This window comes from Glandiceps talaboti, chromosome 6 (assembly GCF_964340395.1).
Source record: "Glandiceps talaboti chromosome 6, keGlaTala1.1, whole genome shotgun sequence".
NCBI classification, from domain to species: domain Eukaryota; kingdom Metazoa; phylum Hemichordata; class Enteropneusta; family Spengelidae; genus Glandiceps; species Glandiceps talaboti.
The window spans coordinates 16,204,834-16,217,435 of NC_135554.1; the positions used below are offsets into that span (position 1 = coordinate 16,204,834).

At 35.8% G+C, this 12,602-nt stretch overlaps 1 protein-coding gene across 1 annotated transcript in view; it reads left to right on the forward strand.

The window, feature by feature from the left end:
• The first annotated feature begins 6,727 nt into the window (after positions 1–6,727).
• LOC144436218 (phospholipid-transporting ATPase ABCA1-like) overlaps positions 6,728–12,602 on the forward strand; it is a 55,594-nt gene continuing 49,719 nt past the window's right edge. Inside the window, exon 1 of the mRNA XM_078124950.1 lies at positions 6,728–6,866. The gene's annotated coding sequence lies outside the window, so the exon portion shown is untranslated. The remainder of the gene's footprint in view (positions 6,867–12,602) is intronic.

Here is a 12,602-nt window from a genome sequence, read left to right on the forward strand (position 1 = left end):
ATAGCAACCGATGTTAACTGAACAATAGTGTGGGGGCATGAAGCCTAACAATACATATCAATGGCTATTGAAAATAGAATAAACAGTGAATGTGTTTCAACTGAGCATAGACCCTCCACCCACTGAGTCACTATACTTAGCGCCAAACTGACCTCTGCGAATATTCCAAGGTCACAATATTACACGACGATAGCGTACCCGTACCCGTAAAGAGTTCCTTTTTTAAAATTGTATCCGGATCCCCCAACTGGGAAAAAAACCACATTAAGTGTATTGACCTAACCACAAACATTAACAACCCTAAACCTAAGTTAGCAACTTTTTGTTATACGTTCCCTTTATTTTTCTTGATAAAATAATGACAAAATTAGTGAAACTTAAAACTGGGGGTACACAAGGAACTCTTACCGTATACCTAGCCACATGTGATAATTATATCATTGCCTCTTTTGCTTTCCCTACATTTTACGTGTAGTTCAGACCACCAAAGTCTGAGCTTGTAGTAACTATTTGCTAGTGTCTGTCGTCAAGGTCCTTAACGTTTCAACTTGATCACTGCATGTTTTACAAGGTCTCTTCCATATGAAGTCGAGGCATCCATAACATTCCATGTACAATGTACTCCACCAACGGCCTCGGAGCCTAATAAAATTTAACGTTCGTATATTCCAGTATACTGTTGACATCAATGCTGATAAATTATGACCTGACAGTGGAACTGAAGATGCTGAACTACTATAGTCCACGCCCCATGTGGATCTTTTATTACTTTCTATTTATAACACGACAACTAGATGTCACCATTTCACCAAGTTTAATATTACAAGTTAAAAAGGAAAACCTCACTTCTTAATTATATTTGTAATGTCTGCCAGAGAAAATTATCATTTTGTCAAAGCTTTGGTGTTCATCATAAAAGTTGGGAAACCGCCGTGTCGTATGTCGCAATAGGCCATACCCGCATCTAGATCTCACAAAGTCGAACCCCCATTTAAAGACAAGATAAAGGGGTGCATAAAAATGTTGAATAGCTGGGTAACTAAATCAACTTGTAATGCTATAGTATTTGTATTGCAAGATTTCAACACTTTGTCAATTCAAAGTAAGCTAATTGCATCTGAAAACAATGCTTGGCCTCTTTACGCCAATGCTATCAATTTACAGACTCTTTGGTCCTTGGTGTCTTCAATAAATTCGCCTCGTCCGAAAAAGAATAAAATTGATATTTTAATATCTATATAATATATATCACTGCCCTGGTATCAGCTTCCCGCTATCTATAAAGCAATGCTCCATGCTTCCATTTTCAGTGTCTATTTATTTTAGAAAACGGTTTATTGTCTATAGCTGATTAACATAACAATTGAGGTAATGTTTACTATTTTTTGTTTACCCTGCGCACTACATTGCTGACGAACTTGACATCTAAGCACAATCTTATCTATCATATCACGATACCGGGAGACAACGGATTGAAGCTTACAGACACTGCGCCAATGGCAGACTCCTCATAATAAGTCTAGAATATAGAGCAGGAGAGAAAAATCAAATTTCGAAATGACAAATTGTATGATGTATGTATATTATTTATCATTTTGAGAAATTTATGATATCAAAGTTGATCCTACTCTGTGAAGGATATCGATTCTCACATAACAATTGTCACTCAGCAACGCGCAAAGACTCGAATATTAATCACACTTGAACTGTTTGAAACCCCATCTTTACCTTGGTCCTATTGACATGCATGAATTGCAGAAAGGACGCTGTTTAAACATGTCGCCAAACACCTAGTTAGAGAAATGGATATATTTTATTGCAATAGCTCACATGGGTGTCAAGACAAAATGTACTAATTACGTAATTACTAAATAGTAATGTCTCATTCAGTTTATCCTTTTACTAGTACTACAATACTGGCTGATCCACAGGATACTATATCATTTATCAAGACTCGTTACCAGACTAATCATGGAGGGGACTCAATCCTCCTCCATGTTGTAAACAAGTCTGCACTGCCCCAGGTGATTGCACATTTTCAACTTTTTAACAACACTTGTCAAACTGCCGAAGATATATGTAATGAATTGAACCTTGAAAAATGGACGGTTCAGAGATCGTCACACTCCATCAATAGGATTAAAACGTATAGGAGATCGGTTCTGTTCGGGGTTGAGGTTATTAAATCTCACTGTACACTCGCTACGCTATTTATAATACCGAAGGTCGTTCAAGACTATGACACACCCTATATGTCAAATAAAGGCTTTACACGCTCCGATGACGATTGAGTGAAACTTGTGATCATGAGTGGAGACCAGACCTTTTGTTATGGAGATACTAGAGTATGTACAATGCTCATGCTAGGCGTAAAGGGTTTTGTGGTCGTAGTAAATGTCAATATTGGTACAATAAGTTCAGAGCGAATTTCACATCGCCTTTACTTGTACTAGAAACCCGGAGAAATACTCTATCATACACATATGACTCATCATAGCCCAAGTTTAAAAGCAATCATGTGACATAATGTGTAGATAGAGGTCATAAAAAACAATGTATTAACTCACCTATACGTTTAATAGTATATAGGTCTCAGCTACTAGTGATAGTGTGTCATATGCCCTCGGGCTGGTTGAATGAAATGTCCAAATGTCATTATTGTATGGTATTCGTGTCAAAGTTCAGGGCTAGAAGCCGATTGTTCATGAACTTCACTTCCACTCGCCTATATTATATTACTTAGGTCGACGTATATCAACGGGTGTTTGGATAGCATGGGCTGAACTGAAGGTCAGAACATTAACTCTTAAACACTAGATGGGTACACTCTATATCGTTAACATTTCCACAACACTATCCCTAATATCTTACCCAACTGTTCCTGGCGATATGAACAACCATAAGGGACCGGTCAGTTTCTTCGGCCTGGGGGGGGGGGTGGATTGGTAGGGGGGTCACCCTGTTTTTGAAATTGGCAGTAGGGGGAGGTCATGCTTTTTTGAAAATTGTAGATAGGGGGGGTTATTGTGTTTTAAATTGTGATGGAAGAAAAAAAACCCTTTCTACAATGGCATATAGCCTTGTCTGAAATGTGGTACATGTCAATATTTGTTCTTGTCCCTGTTTCTTACATGAATTCTTTAATATTACTTATTAGTTCAAACATAACTATACATATACATATACATGTATTACCTAGCTACCACACTAGTTACAGAACATGTCATGTAAATGCTTGGCTGTTTCACAACCAATGCTTCACTTATATTGCAGTTTGGGGCAAAAGTGAACTTGTGACTTGAAGGTTTCGTAATGGCAATTTTCATAGATAGTTTATAAATGAAGTTAATCTAAATTGTTCTACTCGTCATGTTATTGACACTACAAATCACCACATCTCATCAGATTCCAGTTTCTATTATACACTAGGTATGACCACCTAAAGTTCTCTAACATACCGGTGACTTTATTATACATATATTAATGCCCATATACTAATGTTACATGTCTATTTTATGTGATATAGGAAACTAATTTAAAACGTACATTTAGGTTAGCTTTTCGAAGCTTGGAAATATTACCTCAAAGGTTATGAATAACCTAAACATTGCCTTAGTATCTCAAGCAAAAAACTCCATATCTGCCAGGGGGAAAACCCCAAGGACTTCCTCACCCCCAGAGGTCACTCATGCATTCAACCAACAATCAGATGCACCAACAACCTTTTTACTGTCATAATGGTATTAAACTTTTCTTAAATATTTTCACCCTATTCTAATTTGAGATGATATTGTCTTTTCAAGATGTGAAATATTTGCCAAGATAGTCTAAAATTGCCTTAATCTCCAAATCTCCCCTACCAATGATACTACCATTAGATGTGCTGACCTACATGTATATAATGATGCCATTTAACTTTTTAAGAACATATTTCAACCCTTAGTGTAAGTTATAAAGAATAGTTTCTGATACTTGCTGTCTTGTAAAGCATGGATTAAGTTATTGCTTGAATGGTCTAAATAGCGTAAATATTGGCAATAAGAGTAAAAATCCTTCAGGGCTTCTAGAGGGAGACCCCCCTCAGACCCCCCGCGTGAGGTGGACATATCCCAGTCTCAAGCTCTTCCCCTCTTACTGTCAAGATGCTATCAAAGTATATTTCAAAAGTATTTCAACCCTATGTAGTTGTTTTTTACATGTTGGTGTTGTCTTGTAAGGCTTGGAAATTATTGTCTGAAAGGGTTGAATAGTCTCAAAATTGACTTTTCAGGGAAAAAACCTCCAGGGCTTCTAGGGGGAGACCCCCTAGGACCACCTTCCCCCTGGAGGTGTACACATCCCAGTCTCAAGATCTCTCCCCTACCTCTTACTGTCAAGATCCAATCAAACTATATTTCAAATATATTTCAACCTTATGTAGTTGCTTTTTACATGTTGGTGCTGTCTTGTAAAGCTTGGAAATGATTTTCTAAAAATGTCTGAATAGTCTCAAAATTGACTTTTTAGAGTTAAAAACCTCCTGGGCTTCTAGGGGGAGACCCCCTAGGACCCCCCATGACAGCTGTACATATTCCCTTCTCAAACTTTCCCCCTACCGTTCACTGTCAAGATGCTATTAAACTCCTTTTCAAATATATTTACCCTGTGTAGTCAATAATTATAATTATGATAGTGCTAACCCGGGATCTTATAAAGTAGATGCAAGACAGTCAAGCAGTCCACACTGAGTCACGATAAAAAAATACCTGTCACTCATGCGAATATCATATATGGGGGGGGGGGTCATCATGTTTTAGAATTAAGTGATAGGGGGGTCAGCCTGTTTTGGGTTTTACAGATAGGGGGGTCAGTGACTTTTTGTCGGCCTGATTTAAGAATCCACCGCCGCCCCCCCCCCAGGCTGGAGAAACTGATCGGTCCCTAACTTGTACATTATGCACTTTGTGGTAACATACTATCCTTATTAAAAAAAATACTGACATTGTGGATACGTTCTAAAAAAATAAATCAATACGTTAGAAAAATAAAAGTAATACTGAATGAATGTCAACCCCGGGAAGACAAGCTAGCTACGGACACTTTTAATTAATAGGATGGCGTAGAATAAACGAATGAAACTTTCGCTTTTAACAATAGAGGGCGTGAATAATTGGCAGATAGGACAGCGGGGACACCTTTGCTAGCCAGGGTGCTAGCAGTGCGTTCTGAGGTCATTTGAACTTGTAATATATGTGTATTGTCTAAATTTGACTGTATAAACTTGAATTCCATTCATGTTTGATGGGTATTTGAAAGAAAAAATCTTTATGTTTGGACTGTACTTTAAGTGGATCTGTAATGTGAGCTCTTGCACTTTCCACATGTCCTTGTATGTTGCTGTATGTTGATGGGTCCAAACAGTCGCCCCCCTCCCAGAAATCAAATGATTTACTATACCCCTTATATAATTAGTTAGAGAGATCTTGGAGTAATTATACTGTCAGTATAATTACTCCAAGGAGAGACTAACATCATTGACTGACTAATGAATGACTGACTGTCAGTGTCCTGGACAATTCACAAGTCAACCTACTTATCTTCCATTCGTTATTCAAATTGGGGAAACTGCATAATAGATTTGATTAATAAATATAGTGAGAGCAATATTTGGTCTTGTATTTGCAATTTAACTCTACCCGGTACCCCAAATATATTTGTATCATTCAGGACAACCTGTGTAAAGAGTTTTATAAGTCTTGGTATGATGGCTTATATGATATCACAAGAAACAGAAGTGACAAAAATAAACTTAACATATAGAACTTTTAAGTTGGTATTTGAACTATAAAGTTATCTTGCTAAGATTAATTGAGAATCCCAATTGCCTTAAATTACTTGCAAAATTTGAGTTTCTGATTTTCATTCACAAACAGAGTTGGGTAGAGTGTTTACGCCAAAAAATCCTGCAAACGAAAGATTTTGCAAGTCTTGTGCTACAATTGTTGAAGATGAATATCATTTTTTTTATGGATTGTCCACAACATTATAATGAGAGAGAGGTTTTATTGTCTTCTATGTCACTGAAATGTGCTTACTATACTATGTCTATGTTTTTACTATACAATGCTTTCCAGAGCATGTTTGTAAGTAATAAAAAGCGTGTTGTATTTCATATATTTTCATGTTTATTATTATTTCACCAGGAAATAAAAACAAAACAAAAATACAATAACAAATACATAAATTTAACAAAATATATACAATTGTTGTGTCAACATCGTCGGCGAAGAGACGAACTTGAGATTTCAGGTTGTCTGGAAGGTCGTTGCACGTGCTGCTGTGACGAGAGAAGTAGGCCTAGTACTGCACCCTGGGGACCCCAACGTCAACAGAATGATAAAGCTATGCCAGGGCTATGTTGGTTGCGAAGTCGTAATGACATCGTCCGTGACGGGTTGGATATTTTGAGGGCCCAGTGAAACAGCGCCTCCGACGACGTACGACATGCTACGCGACAACTTTCCCTGAGGTCATAGTTCGCGAGATTGCAATGCGAGTTGTCTTTTCGATCGTGACGTGCCGTGAGTTGTTGACATGACACAGCATTACACAACCTGACTGCATTCGTGGAAACCGAAAGCGCGTTGATTGAGTGACCGGAGATGACGCATGAACTGTGAAATCAAGATAAAGGTCAGTATTTCCATGTGTCTGTATATTTAAGTTATTTGTCGAAATTTTCTGCGAAGCCTCGTCTGCGCTGCTAATGCCCTTCGCTCGAAAACGAATGTCACCAGACCGACACACAGTGTAGCTAGCCACTCACAGTCGTTAGTCTATGTGTTGCTGTTACAAAGACTTGTACAGGTAATGCAAGGTGTACACAGGTGAGTCCCCATTTCTGCTTGATCGTTATTTTCAAATTCAGATGCCCGGTCGTAAGAGTTTGTTGGTGTGATATGTGTACGTCATGTACGTGGTAATCACGGAGGGGCTCATAAGTCCATAACCCTTGATTGATCGTCGACTTTACTGGTAACCTCAAAGGCAACCAACCACAACCATGATCAGTTCTTACAATTTACATGTCTTAGGAAAGGAATTAATCAGTGAGAGTTGTAAATATGGTAACATTGCCTATTCAGAGATCTATCGGAAGAGACTTTTACACGTAAGTTACTAGTAAATTCGAATTTTACAAAACCACCAAAGACCATTACTGCAGTGCAAATTGGCTGGGGGGGGGGGGATACACATCGTACGGTATACAATATATACTACATGTATATTCTCAAACCCTGTCTTGTCCATGCTACAAACAGTTCATGGGCTTTTTTGCTTCATTGAAATTCTATGGTTTAGTTTACTGTCAAATACTGCATGTGTGTCAAATTCCCAAAAGTCCATACTAGTTTTAGAACAGAGTGATTTACACTAGGCCTCCAATTAAATTATTGCAAATGAAAAGATAATTACATGTACATTGAAAAAAATTATCTTACAAGTTACATACTATAACGCGTACTCTATGACAGGATGAGTTATTTTAACAAATTTTCTTTGATTTTTTTGCACTCTTTCATGTGATTGAAATTAAAAAAAGAATATATTATACACAGTCTTGAAAATGTAATATATAACATTCTGATTTGATGTCATTTACACTTTTGTTTATCTGTTTTGCACATTGTCATCTGAATGAATGTAATTATAGTCCGTCAGTAACTCTGTCTTACAGTTGTGATTCTTTGTATGTACATGTATACGATTTTAAAGTCATAATGGAGGAGGTATTACGATTAGTCTGTACAAGTGATATTAAGAAATTATATGTATAATAATAATGATAATAATTACTTTATTCATTATGAAAAAATGAAGATTCTTTGCAACTACATAGCCACAGATTACATTTACACAAATGAAAACCAATGAAAAGTAGAGATTACAATACATATGAATACATACATTTACAATGTAGCAGTGATTACATCAATACATGTTATTGATGAGTTGAACTGATCTTGGCACGAAACTTAACTTAAACCTGTTTGTACGTGCATGTGGTACTCTTATTAGGCGACGGCCACTTGGGACATATTCATATTCTGTATGTACAATGTAGTGGATGTGTTAAATCTTTGATAATTTTTATAGCGCTGTAGTCTTAATCGCTTTGTCTTTATACAATATAGAGTTATCAGATAGTTTGTAGGTTTCATTATCAACTAATTTTCTGCATTATGTTCCTAGGACGGTTTAGATCGTGTTTAAGATAGGTAGGCAGCATATCATAGAAAGCAGTGTTAGCATAGCTGAGAACTGTATAAATAGTTGAATTGTAGAACATAGCAATGACATTGGAACTAACAGTAACATTTAACTTTCTCATGGACCTTACATAATACAACCTTTTATTTGCCTTATTTTTATTAGACGTAAATGATCATCATACAAATACAGGATACTAAATGACAAACAGGTCTAATATCTTATTTTATTACAACACTACTTTCATTTAATAGACACTCTAGTTCTCTATTTTGAATACATTGTACTATATACCAATGGCTATGTCAACCTGTAGCTACTATACGTTCACCATTTATTTATTAGCACATTTTCTTTGAAACCCAAGTTGTAGACTTGTGTAGATACAATTTAATATAAAGACTTCAGACAACAGTAGTGTAGTCTAGTGTAATCTAGTCTAGTCTAATCCAGTCTATTCTAGTCTAATCTTGTCTAACCTACTCTAGTCTAATCTAGTCTAATCTAGTCTAGTCTAGTCTCATCTAGTCTAGTCTAGTCTAGTCTAGTTTTGTCTAGTCTAGTCTAGTCTAGTCTAGTCTAGTCTAGTGGTCTACTGTCTAGTGTAGTCCAGTCTAGTCTAGTGCAGTGTAGTTTAGTGTACATTAGTGTAGTGAAGTCTAATCTAGTCTACTCTAGTCTAGTGGTCTACTGTCTAGTATAGTCCAGTCTAGTCTAGTGCAGTGTAGTTTAGTGTACAGTAATGTAGTGAAGTCTAATCTAGTCTAGTCTAGTCTCGTCTCGTCTAATCTATCTATTCTACTCTAGTCTAGTCTTGTTTAGTCTAGTCCAGTCTAGTGGTCTACTGTCTAGTCTAGTGCAGTGTAGTTTAGTGTACATTAGTGTAGTGAAGTCTAATCTAGTCTACTCTAGCCTAGTGGTCTACTGTCTAGTATAGTCCAGTCTAGTCTAGTGCAGTGTAGTTTAGTGTACAGTAATGTAGTGAAGTCTAATCTAGTCTAGTCTAGTCTAGTCTCGTCTCGTCTAATCTATCTATTCTACTCTAGTCTAGTCTTGTTTAGTCTAGTCCAGTCTAGTGGTCTACTGTCTAGTCTAGTGCAGTGTAGTTTAGTGTACAGTAGTGTAGTGTAGTCTAATCTAGTCTAGTTTAGTCCAGTCTAGTCTAGTGGTCTACTGTCTAGTCTAGTCTAGTCTAGTCTAGTGCAGTGTAGTTTAGCCTACGGTGTACAGTAGTGTAGTGTAGTCTAATCTAGTCTAGTTTACTCTAGTGTACAAAGTGTACTAATTTTTTCCAAAATCATACCCTATTCCCAGACTTTTATCCTTTGTTCTACTGTTATTTTCATAAAAATAAGACAGATGACAGTACTGTCACTTTGATGAATTACTTTATGTTTACAATTCCCTAAGTATACAATGTACTGACCTGACTGAACATACACCTGTTGATATGTATTTTGAATAGTGTATGAACTATGATTAATACATGTATGAGCTCAGTTACTCAGTAACTACATGGTCAGGTTTTAAAAAGGAAATTATAAAATCCTAAATATGCCTAGTCTGGATGTCAATGTGGTCTCTAACTATAGGTGTAAATTGTAACAATACTGTATAGGGACTAGACTAAAATATGCCAGGACCACTCTTAAATTCTCCATTTCGTTGTTGTAGTTTTTTGTTTCCTTATGAGTCTGATTTTAAGCATGATAGCTATGTCGTGACGGTGATGGCTGTACAATCTATAAGTTCAGTTACTGTTTCTCATAAGAATAAGAAAAAAACTAGTAATTTAGGGTAATCAGGAATTTCCCCATTGTATCAATTCAATCCTGCAACTTAAATTTGACAGATTTTGAGATTCTGAGTTTGGTGATATTAGTCTGTGTTACAGGATGTACAGAGTGTAAGATAAGTCATCTTGTTCAGTCCTAGTATCCCTTGAGTGCTGGCTGATAGCATGGCACGAATGTCTATATCTTACAGACTATGAGTAACAGTACTTTAAGAAAAACACTCAAGATGTAAAAACATCAGATTTAGAATATAGATCACATGATACTGTGTCATTTAATGTGATACATGTACTACAGATCACCCTGTTGACATGGTAACAAACACAGATCATCCTGTTGACATGGTAACAAACACAGATAACCATGTTTACATGGTAACAAACACAGATCAGCATATTGACGGTAACAAACATTGCATCCTGTTGAAATGGCAACAAACACAGATAACCCTGTTGACATGGTAACAAATACTTCCTTGCTGGTAATAGGTTTTACAACCTGTTTGCATGATTTGTGATATATGGTCCTGAATTTTGATGTCCACAGATTTCTCCTAAAATGTGGTCCTTCATAATTTCAAATTTGAGAGAGATTCAAACTTCCATCATGTCAACACAACCTTGTTCTACCTTTGACTACATGGTACAGTGTATGTTGTTAGCTTAGACGATTCAGAGTTCAGAGGTCATTAACCCTATATGACGCTATCAACCATTAACCAATGTCTATATTCTAGTTTCATTTTGATAAATAGTTTGAAATGTGAACAAAAAGACATTTACAGGAATATGAGTAAGATTTCCTTTTTGACCTTTATTTCTTTCATATATGGTTTTAGATTTTCTCCTAATATTGAAAGTGATCAACCTTTCCTGCTATTAGAACAATAAAAATAAACAACAATATATGAAGGAAAAAAAGGTATGAAATACAAAAATATAGCCATATTCCTACATCAGATTGTAGACAACATGGATAAACTCCTCATAGAAAATTTTTAGAATGATATGAAATAAATGTGATTATGAATTTTTATGCCTCATCTTTTCTTTCAAGAGAGAGAGATATATAATATGACTGTTTGATAGGTGGCCAGTTCATTGCTGTACCCTTTTTTATCACTTTGTTGTATTACCATTTCATGTACTACTTCATGTAAGGCAAAAAAAAAAATTGTTTCTGGTCAGGACAGTTTGTCTAAAATGGTGCATATTTTTTATTTTTTATTTTTTTTAATTTAAATTTGTTTTTTATTCTCAACAAACCTGTAACTCAGTCTACTATTCATGGCAGTTTTTTTTGTGGGGGGCCTAATAGTACATTGTACATTGTAACTGGTAGATGCAACCTATCATCATTCATTTATCATCATATTTACCACCATCGGTTATTATTACTTTCACTGTCAGAAACATGTTGTTGTCAATATTATGGGATATTCACTATTTGTCATCAAATTTTCCAGTTGTATTTAATTTTACATCATATCGACGGGCACTCCTTGAATATAAAGCAGTCATCCATTGAATATTGATTTTTGTCTGTATTCTTACAAAATCCAATATTATGTTTATAACATGAAGTCAGTGTTTAGTATAGGTGGTCAACACTCCATTCCATCCACACGCACAACAGCACATGATTGCATTTGTATGGTTGGATATTTATCATATTAATACATGAATATTTACTCTGTTGCTATGAATGGCATACTGTATTCCTTTACAATGAAACACTAAAATGTAAATATATTTATTCATAGTAACATTATGTTCATTTGTTTAATATAGATTCATCTGTAATAATAATACATGTAGTACATATAAGGTTACCATAGCCGTGCCCCCACCATCAGTAGTAATAATAGTACATGCAAGGTTACCATATCGGTGCCCCCACCATCAGTATCACCCATCAGCAATTTTTCCCCAAGGTGACCCGGTCTATCAGCAAAATATTTCAATCATCAACAAAATTTTGTGATAGGTGTACTTAAATTGATAACATACCAGAATTGCATTATGTATGTATATATACTCATAATGATCTATTCATGTGTAAACAGCATCACACATTTTATGAATACCTTTAAAATTGTATTATTCATCTGCCATAATCCAATTTGATGTTGGTTTTTTATCTCCATATTGTCAAGCTTAATTCGTCAGTTATATATTTTGTTTTTTAAATCTGATATTAACATATTCTTGATACGACTATTGTACAAATACAAACCCTGGTCAGATTTTTATATCCATTGTTTGTTGTATTTAAGGTTTATGATATGCCTAATACTTTTCTGAGTTGTAAGAAAGAAACCATTGTTCCTCATATGATTTACTGATCTAGGATATTTTTATTTATAGTTTATTGATATTTATTAAGACAAAATGAGTGTAACTTGCATCTAAATTCTACGTCTGCTACCTTCCCATCCCACCCATACATACATGTAGCCTAGAATCCAGTTGCGTGGTAATAATTGCATGGTTTCACATTTCCCCTACCATGCCTGGCATTTTGCTAACAGCCTGTTGCATTAATGAAGCTATGGCC